A 10,593-nucleotide genomic window follows, 5' to 3' on the forward strand; every position below is an offset into this window, starting at 1 on the left:
AAAACTTAAATTTTATTATATTACTTTTTTTTCTTGTGATGGGATTTGCATAACATCATTTGGTTGACGAGAGGTCTCGTCATCTTCCTTGGAAGGCTGCACACACAAAATTGATTCTCATAATAATAGTTGAGGGTGACGTGGAAAACAAAGTGTATGCAAGTTACTTAATTATAGAGAAATTTAAAAGATGGACAAAAATACACTTACTTCATGAACACTTGTAGGTTCATAAGATATACCGATCCCAACATTCTCATCAACAATTATATGTAGTTGCTCAAGGTTTAGCAACTTCCTTCTTTACCCGGAGTTCACCAAACCTTGTGAAATAACATAATATACTTATGTTACGTAAGTGTTTTAGGGTATACCTCTACTACCACTAATTTTTCCCTCCTCATTCAGTAATAACATACGTTATCCACAAAGAAAAATCAAAACTAATATAAGTCTGTAAGGTGTTTAATTTCTAATGAATTACCATTGATGTCTTTTTTTCTACTTGTTTGTCAAGTATTGTCTTCTCAACATAGCCATGTTGGTACTTTTTTTCTGTCATTGTATACATCGGATTTTTGGTTCTGCTTCATCTTCTTACGTTCCCCATTTTCTTTCCTTCTCATCTCAGTTTCATGCCAAACATACTTAGAATTATTTTAAAAACAAGTTCACTGAATTATATAGCTAAATTTAAAAATTCATGTTGGCAGAAAAGCTAATTCTTCCGTTGATAGTAATGGGTTCAAAGTTAGAAAACAGAGTATTAGAATGAGAACAAAGAGTACTAACAAATTCATGTTTTTTCAGAATTTTTTTCTAATCATGGTTTCTTTTTCTTATACTCTCCGTTCTCATTATAATACTTACTTTGAATACATTAGTACTATCAAGGGAAGGTTTAACTTTTCTGTCAAAATGAATTCTTAAATTTAGCTATATAATTCGGTGAACTTAGTTTTTATATAACTCTACAATAGCTTTGGCATGAAACTAGAATGAAAAAGAGAAAATGAGGACCATAAGAAGATGAAACAGGACCAAAAATCTGATGTAGACAATGATCGAAAAAAGGGAAAGGGCCATTATGACTCTGTTGAAAAGACTTTACTTGACAAAGAACAGAAAACAGGCATCAATGGTAATTAATTAGAAACGATACATCTTACATGCTTATATTAGTTTTCTAATTTTTCTTTGTGGATGACGTATATTATTATGGAATGAGGAATTGTTGGTAAATTTCAGAAGTATGAGTTATTAGAACTCAAGAAGAATATTGGTCGAAGAAACTCTTTTATCGTTGTCTTCAGATTATATTTATAAGATTGGAATGAAAAACAGAAAGCAGTAAACCCATGACTAGCAGATTCCTAACTCACTAACTTACTCCTAAATAATAGGAATTTATGGCTAACAACTAATTGACTAAGTCTAATATAATATAAAGTAGTAAAAGTAAAATTAACTATAGTTGAAAAAGAAAATTCCTAACACTCCTCCTACCTTTGGAAACTGCAAACTCCAATTTTCTGTCTGAGAAGCTCAAACTTGCTGACGGGTAAACTTAGTGAATATATAAGCCAATTGTTCTTCCGTCTTGCAGTAGACAAGAGTTATATCTCCATCTTTTCGCACTTCTCTCAAGAACAAAACTTGATTTTGTAGTGATTAGTTCTTCCATGAAACACAGGATTGCGAGATATAGCTATTGTTACTTCATTGTCCACAACACTTTGATGCTTCCAGGCAGTTCCATATGCAAATCAACTAGAAGTTTCTTCAGCCACAATGCTTGATTTACTTCAGCTGCAGCTGCCACAAACTCAGCTTCAACAGTAGATTGAACCACAATATCTTGTTTTTTACAACTCCATGAGAAAATTCCAGAACCAAGACTAAAACAGTACCCTGAATTACTCTATGCATCATCCTCGGAACCACCCCAATCACTATTGGAATACCCATAAAGCTTCACATGTTGACTCTTCTGAAACTTGACTCCATAGGTAATGGTTCCTTTGATGTATCGCACAACTCTTTTGGCTGCATGCAAATGTATTTCACTAGGACAATGTATGAACCTTGATAAAACACTTACAACATACAATATACCTGGTCTTGTTGTTGTAAGATACATCAAAACACCTAATGAAACTTCTGAAGTATGTCTCATCCACCTTTTCGGCTCCATGATCTTTACTTAGTTTCTCTTTATGGTTCATGGGAGTACTGATCTCTTTGAAATTTTCCATTTTGAATTTCTTGAGAATTTCCTTTGCGTACCTTCTTGGGAAAAGACATAAATTCCCCCTTGAACTTGTCCCGAAAAGTCAGTTACACACTTAAACTATCATAGTGACCTATTACACACCTATACTATTCAAACGTGAATTTTCTTACCCCCTAAAATTGACGTGGCAAAAAAATAAAAAATAGGCGCGTCATTTTGAAATTAAAATAAAATAAAATTAGAATCCTCTTTTCCACTTCCACCCCCCACGCCTCTTTTTCTTCAAACCCTACTCATTGTCCTCTTCTTCTTCATTCTTTATTTTCATCACACTTCTTTATTTTTTATCACAATCTTAAAGAACAATTTTTTTTTATTCGCAATTAGGTTAATTCCCATAGATTTGTTAGTGAATAATTGTATTTTATCTAGAAAAATTTTGACTGATTGATTCTATCTTTTTGCATTTTGTTTAAACTTTGTTAAAGAATTCTTGGTTGTCAATCATTTTTTGAGTTCGGTGGTAATAGCAACTTTATGGGTTTGGTGGTGATGGGTGGCGGGTGACAAACATTAAAAGAGGTAATTGAAGGTGGTGAAGAAGAAAAAATCGATATTGATAATGGTGGTGGTGATATTTGGTGTTGGGTGACAAAGGAAAAGAAGAATTGAAGGTGATATAGTTGTGGTGAAGAACAAAATCAATAGTGAAGATGGGGATGGATATGGTTTTTTGATGAAATGAGAATTGAAAATGGGTGGGAGTAGTGATGAAGAAGATATAATTATTAGAGAATTAAAACAATTAATTAGGAATTATTTAGAGTTAAATATAGTTAACAAAAGAAAAGTTAATTAATAAAGAAAAGAAAACAAAAAATTAATTTATGACATGACGCTCACGTAGCGCTGATGTGGAGCAAGTGTAATACACCACATAATGTGAGAGTGGTGGTACACGTCTCAGGGTGGTAATAAATTCACTTTTGAGTAGTTAAGGTGTCTAATTGGTCACCGTGATAGTTTAATTGTGCAACTGACTTTTCAGGACAAGTTCAGGGGGGAATCTATGCCTTTTCCCTACTTTTTTGGCAAATGAAAAACTCATCTTTTCTGTGTGTAATCTCAATTCCAAGGAAATATGTCATAAGACCAAGATCAGACATTTCGAAAGCTTGCATCATATATTGCTTCAACTCATCAATTAGCTTTTCACTGCTCTGTAATCAAAAGGTCATCCATATAAAGAGAAACAACAAGAAACTCACTGCTATTATGTTTAATATACATTGTGAATTCTGAAAGACTCTTTTCAAAATCGAGACCGGGCAAATGATCATCTATTCGACTATACCAAGGTCTTGTGCCTATTTTAAGCCAGAAAGAACTTTATGTAGTCGATAGACTTTATCTTCCTTTCCATCTATAAAAAACTCTTCAGGTTGCTCAACATAAGCTTCTTCTTCAAGAATGCCATTAAGAAATGCTGATTTGACATCCATTTGATGCACTTTCCAGCCACATTATGCAAAAACAATTATAAGCAATTTGATCATGTCGAGCCTAGAAACTAGAGCAAAAGTGTTAGAATAATCTACACCAAAAATCTGTGCATAACCCTTAGCTACAAGCCTTGGTTTATGCTTTTTGATTGAACAATCAACATTTAGCTTCGGTTGGAACACCCACTTTACCCTAATTACTTTTATGCCTTGAGGTTCGTCAACAAGCTGCCACATATTGTTTTTTCGATCATAAACAGGTCCTCCTCCATTGCATTTCTCCATTTGGGGTCTTTGAGAGTATCTTTAGGGTTATTAGGCTCATAAATCGCAACATTGCATCTCTCAGATATATCAGAGAGAAACCGAGTTCCCCTAATTGGTGGATCATCGTCCCTTTCATTTAACAACGATCTTATTTGCTGGACAAAATTCGTTGAGTCATCTGAATCCCATTCTTCGTTATCCATGAAATGGACATATCTACTAATAACTATCTTCTCACCTTCAAGTTGAAAGATTTTTTACGCTTTTGAAACATTATTGTACCCAATAAAAATGCTTGGGGCAGCCTTCTTATCTATTTTATCTTATTTGACCTGAGGAACTTAGGTAAAACAAAGACAACAAAACACTTGAAGAAAATTGAACGGAGGCTTGCATCCATACCATGCTTCCAAAGGAGTTTGATCTTTCATAGCTTTTAAGGAAAGTCAATTTTGTAGGAACCCAGTTGATTTGTTGCCTCTGCCCAAAATATCTTTGGCAAATTCTTTTCGTGCAACATACATCTTGACATCTCCATGATAAATATGTTTCTTCTCTCACTAACTCCATTTTGTTCTGGAGTATAAGGAGCAGTAAGTTGACGTTCAATCCCTGCTTCCTTACAAAATAGACCAAACTGATGAGAAGTGTACTCCTTGCCATTGTCAGATCGTAAAATTTGAATTTTGTAGCAACTTTGGTTTTCCTACTTTGCTTTAAACTTCCAGAAAATGATCTTGATCTCTGATTTGTACTTTACAAAATAAATCCAGCACATTCGGGTCAGATCATCAATTAAAATAACATAATAAATACTACCTATAGGTGAAGGAGAACTTTGGTGTCCTCCAATATCAGTGTGAACCAGCTCCAGCTTTCTTGTTGCTCTCCAATTTGCCTTTGGGAATAGATATCTACTTTGTTTTCCAAATTGACAAGCCCAAAATTTTTTAGAACCTGCTCCCAGTTTAAAAAGGTTCTAGACTATCACCAATTCCTACATTTTGAGAAGCCCCTGATAATGATAGTGTCCGAGTATCTTATGCCACAACTCGAAAGCATTTTCTCTTGCCAAATACACCATTTGTTCTTCCTCCAATGGATTTAATGAGAAACTTCATGTTTCGCCTCCAATGCTCCCTCTCTAACTCCACTTTCTCTCATAACCCTTATTTGTTCTTGAGCCTGCAAGTAATTCAATAATTCCGCCAAAGTGATTTTTGATAGATCCTTGGTGTTCTCCAAAGTGGTAATGGTGGCTTCAAATCTTTCAGGTACAGTAACAAGAATCTTTTCAACAATACGAGAGTCTTTAAATTCAGTTCTTCCTCCAATGGATTTAATGTGAAACTTCATGTTTGGCCGCCAATGCTCCCTTTCTAATTCCATTTTCTCTCATAACCCTTCTTTGTTCTTGAGCCTTCAAGGAATTCAATAATTCTGGCAAAGTGATTTTCGACAGATCCTTGGGGTTCTCCAAATTGGTAATGGTGGCTTCAAATCTTTCAGGTACAGTAAATAGAATCTTTTCAACAATACACGAGTCTTTAAATTCAGAATAAGGTAATCTTACTCTGTATGCTATGCTCATAAGCCTGTCAAAGTATCTTTGATGGTTTCCGATTCTTTCATCTTCTGTAACTCAAAGTCTCTAATGAGATTTAACACTTGCATACCTTTGATACAATAATCTCCTTCATATTTTGGCTTTAGATAATCCCACATAGCTTTTGTTGATTGTAGAGACACGATACGAGTGAAAATTGTTGAAGAGACTGCTGAAAAATGACATGCCTTTGCCTTATACTTTTAGGTTTTCTTGTCCTTGTGATTTTTTATTTGAGCCATTGTTGGGTTTCCGTGTAGCGAAAGAACCTCATAATCTTTCTCGATTGCCTCCCAAAGATCTAAGGATTCGAGATAAGCTTCCATCCTCACTGCACACATGTGAAAAGTTTCACCATTGAAGACAGGAGGTGCCATTGCCGAGAAACTTGAGCTTTCTTCCATGCTCTATCTTTTGTTGTTTCTGGTTGTGGTGCTTGAGTCACTTGAAACAATCACTCAAAAAATACCCATAAATCCGCAAAATAAAAAGCTCAGATACCAATTGTTGGTAAAATTTAGAAGTATGAGTTATTAGAAAGCAGAGAAGTCAAGAAGAATATCGGTAGAAGAACATTTTTATTGATGTCTTCATATTATATTTATAAGACTGGAATGAAAAATAGAAAGTAGTAAACCGACGACTAGCAAATTCCTAAGTCACTAACTTACTCCTAAATAATAGGAATAGATGGCTAACAACTAATTGACTAAGTCTTATCTAATATAAAACAGTAAAAGTAAAATCAACTATAGTTGAAAAACAAAATTCCTAAAAGGTATGAAAAATAGAGGTCGTAGAGGCATACCCTAAAACAGCTACTTCACATAATATATTATGTTATTTTACAAAATTTAGTGAACTCTGGCTAAAGATGGAAGCTGCTAAACCTGGAGCAACTATATATAACATTGATGACAATGCTATGATTTGTGTATCTTATGGATCTAAAAGTGTTGATGAAGTAAGTGTGTTTTTCTCCCTTTTTTCCATATAATCAGTAACGTGCATAACTTTGCATTCCACATCACCCTCAACTTTTATTATAAGAATCAATTATCTGTGGACATCCTGCCAAGGAAAATGACGAGACCTTTCGTCAACCAAAAGGTGTTGTGCAAAGCCTATTACAAGCAAAACAATAGAAGATATTATAATATAACTTAAGTTTTAAGTACCTCCTGTTACATTATGCTTGTAGTGAGTTCTTAGCATGTTGTTTGTGAATCTTGCCGATGAAGATGTTGGAACTTCTCATCAACAAAATGATATCATGTTCAAAGTTACAAGGATGTGATAAATCAAAAGGAATATGCTAGCTTAATTGGAAGTTTTAGGTATGTGAGTGATTGTTCTATGCCTGTTATTGCATATGCACTAAGAATGCTTAACATGTTTCCAAGTAAGCCAAGTAATGCACATTGACATGTTATAAAAAGAGTTATGAGATATTTAATTGGGATAAAAACATGTTATTTGTTCTATATTTTAACACCTCGGAAAATGATAGGTTGAACTATAGCCTAAACGTGAGGGTTAACGTCAAGGGTTAAGGTCAAGGGCTAAGGGTTTTGGGTAAAGGCCATGGTTAGCGGGCCAAGGCTACCTAAAACTAGGCCTAGCCACTGCCTACCATGACCACAAGGATCTTCACGACCCTTGGTGGCCACCACGAGTCATGGTGCCACCCGTGGTTGGCAAGGCAGTGTGCCCTAGAAAGGTGCCAAGACAAGGCACCCCTTCACGAGCCACTTCACGGCTTGTGGTCATGACCACGAGCCATGGGAAGGCTCGTGAAGGTGCCTTAGATTTGTGGGAGTTATGTTAAGATGAGGATGCTACTTGTCAAGGGACCACAGGCGCTACCACGGGCCGTGGTGCCCTTGATGAGGCGTAAGGGTAGTCGTGAGGACCACTTATGTAACGACCCTCAAAATGAAGTAGGATAAAGTAGAGCCTCACATGGGTTTTATGCATTAATAAGTTGTCATAATAATGAAGAATATCCATTTAAGTCAGTTTTAAAGAGTTTGGAAGTCAAACGTCAAGGGACGACCAAGACGTTCGAAAACTAGTCCTTTACGTGTTGGTGTGTTCTAGTAAGCTGTTCATGTTTTTATATTTTGTTTGGAGTCTAAAATCAGTGGAGGTGACCCTAGTGTCTTAATAAATGTTTTTAGGGTCAAAACATTCGGATACGATGCCCCGGTGGCCACCCTAATGGTCCCCGAGGAGGACCCCAACCTTGGCTAAGTAAGCTGCCAAGGCAGCTTGAGATTGTGCTTGGAGGGAGCATGTCCGCGTCGCAGACTAGCTCCACCAAGGGCCAAAAGTTTGGTCCGCATTGCGGACATGTCGCAAACTCTACTGTCTCGGATTTAATTTATGAAAAACTTGTGGGAACACCTCCGCGTCGCGAACTCGTTTCCCGACGAAATCTGCGAAAATAAAACTCAAGTTTGACTTGTTTAAAAAGGTCCAACTAAGTGAGGGGTAGTTTGGGTTCTTTGGGGAATTATTATAAACAGTTATTCTACCTACTTTAGGGTATTTTAAGTTGGTTAAAACCCCTAAACCTAAAATTAGACCTCATTCTTCAAATTGACCCTTCCCTCTCAAAATAGATTCTCTCAAAAACTCCATTGAAGACCTGATGAAGCTCAAGCTAGAAGATGGGTTTTCAACTGATTTCTTCTTCAATTTCATGAGTCTTCAATAATTAAGGTATGGTGACTCTTGATTCTTGAATAACCTCTCATTCAAGGAGTTCTATCAAAGATTTTCAAAAGTGATTCAAAGACCAAAATTCCCAATATTCAATCTAAACATGGGTACCTTGTCAAACGATTTTCTAAATCATTCTATTATTGAATTAATGTGAAATTAAAGTTTTTAAGACAATTTTCAAAGGAATTCTTGAAGAACCCATGATCTCCAAATTCTCAAAATTGGCCTATGATGTGGGTTTTTGTGAATATGATCTCTATTGGTGAAATTATGTTTAGATTAGATTGTATTGATGTTCATATGATTATCTATACTTATTTATTTTGAATTGTTGGTATATTGATGAGTTGAGGATTATGGCCTTATGGGCAAAGTTACGGGTTGATCCCTTTGTTATCAAATTGTATTTAGATTATGTTCATGTTATTGAATTACATTGTTGATTCCTATTGCTATCTATGTCAATTGAATATGAATTGTTGAGGATTGATCCATGGTGATCATGGCTTGGAGAATTGGTAAGTTGACCTAACTTCTAGTCTATAGTATGAGAATTGATGTTGTGTGGTTTGATCCACTTATGGTGGAGGTGTTTACTTCTTGTCTATCTATGCATGTTGAGAGCTTGGCCTTGAAGGCAATAGATTTGAAGTGAATTGATGATTATGATGCATATGTTTATGAAGTTATGCTATGAAGCTTATGTATGAAATCCTCAATGCTAGCATGATGTTAAAGTGTGTTGATGATGAGGAGTATAATGTGAATGATAATGTTAGGGATAAGGTGTGGTCTACATGATTGATTATGTTAGGTGCTATTGTGGAATGACCCCTACCTATATGACCTATATGACCCCTATATGAATGTTTGATCATATACATGTTAGGAGTACCTATTCAATGTTGAATGTGTCCTTGTATCCTATGATGAAGTGTGGGTGTGTGGTCTAGAATCCCTAAGGGCTTTATATGTGAATTGCTCATGAATTGGGGACATTGTGAATGTGTTGTGATCCCTTTAAGGGAAGAACACTCAATATCAATGTTGTTGCTAATATGTCACTATGAGGACCAATATGCACACACACACTCTACATGTATAACTATGAATATGATGTGTTATGATGTCTATTGAAAGGTTAACTCTTATATGCACCCTTACATCTTATTATGCATACAAAGTGTATGATTAGCAAGGTATGAATATGTGTTGTATGAAGGTGTTTATGTGAAAGGATTTCTCACATATGTACACACACAAGAATGAATGAATAAGGTTTATGATAATCTAGTGAAAGTGAGTCTCTTGAAAGGTTTCCTTAATTGTACTCTAAACTAGACTATGTTATGAATATGGTATGATTGTGTGAAAGGTCATTCTCACATAATGTAGGTTCTATGATGAAAGGTCATTCTCATCTTAGAAACCTTTGAGCTATATGATATGAGGGATTAAGTCCCTAAGGCCTATTTTATGAATTAATGTTAAATAAAGGCTTAAAGATGTTTAAAAAGGGAGTTGGAGCTTAGCACCGAATGAACATGAAAAATGAGAGTGGGGGCTTCACGTTTAGCAAGTCCGGCTTCCCACAAGAGAACCATCACGTTTAGCAAGTCCGAGTTCCCAACATAGATGTTGTCTCATGAGATGAAAACCTCCACGCTTAGTAAGTCAAGGTTTTCTAGTAGCAAACACCTTGTTCCATAACTACGTGCCCCCGTAGGTATTAGCTTAGTGGATCCACTAGATAGCTATTATGTATGTAGGTCCTACTTTGGCAAGTAGTACCCTCACTTTTCGGTGTGGGAGTACAACACCGGATTCCATGTAGCTCACATAGTCTATGTCGGTTATGGCAATGTCTCCCGAAAGTTAAGAAATGAACTAAGATAAGAATATGAACTCTAGTCATGATTTCTTGAAGAGTTACTTAGTGTAGGTAAGACTAAGGACCCTACTTATGCATTGCACAAGTGGACTCTAAGGGAGGTTATGATTAGGCTCTTTATGTAATGAAGACTATGGTTTATGTATGTTAATATGAAATCATGTTAAGGTTGACTTTACTTATTTCAAGACATGAAGTATGATTATGCATGTGAATTACACTTATGACTTCTTAATGGGTTTGCTTAGCATATGTGGGGGTATGGGACTCCATGTGTACATTGCACAAGTGAGCTTGTGAAGGGGTTGTGAGGGTGGTTTACCTATGATATGAACTAAATGGGTTATGACTAATGATGTAGTAAAGG

This window comes from Solanum verrucosum, unplaced genomic scaffold (genome assembly GCF_900185275.1).
Source record: "Solanum verrucosum unplaced genomic scaffold, falcon-dt-bn FXZP01000209.1, whole genome shotgun sequence".
NCBI classification, from domain to species: domain Eukaryota; kingdom Viridiplantae; phylum Streptophyta; class Magnoliopsida; order Solanales; family Solanaceae; genus Solanum; species Solanum verrucosum.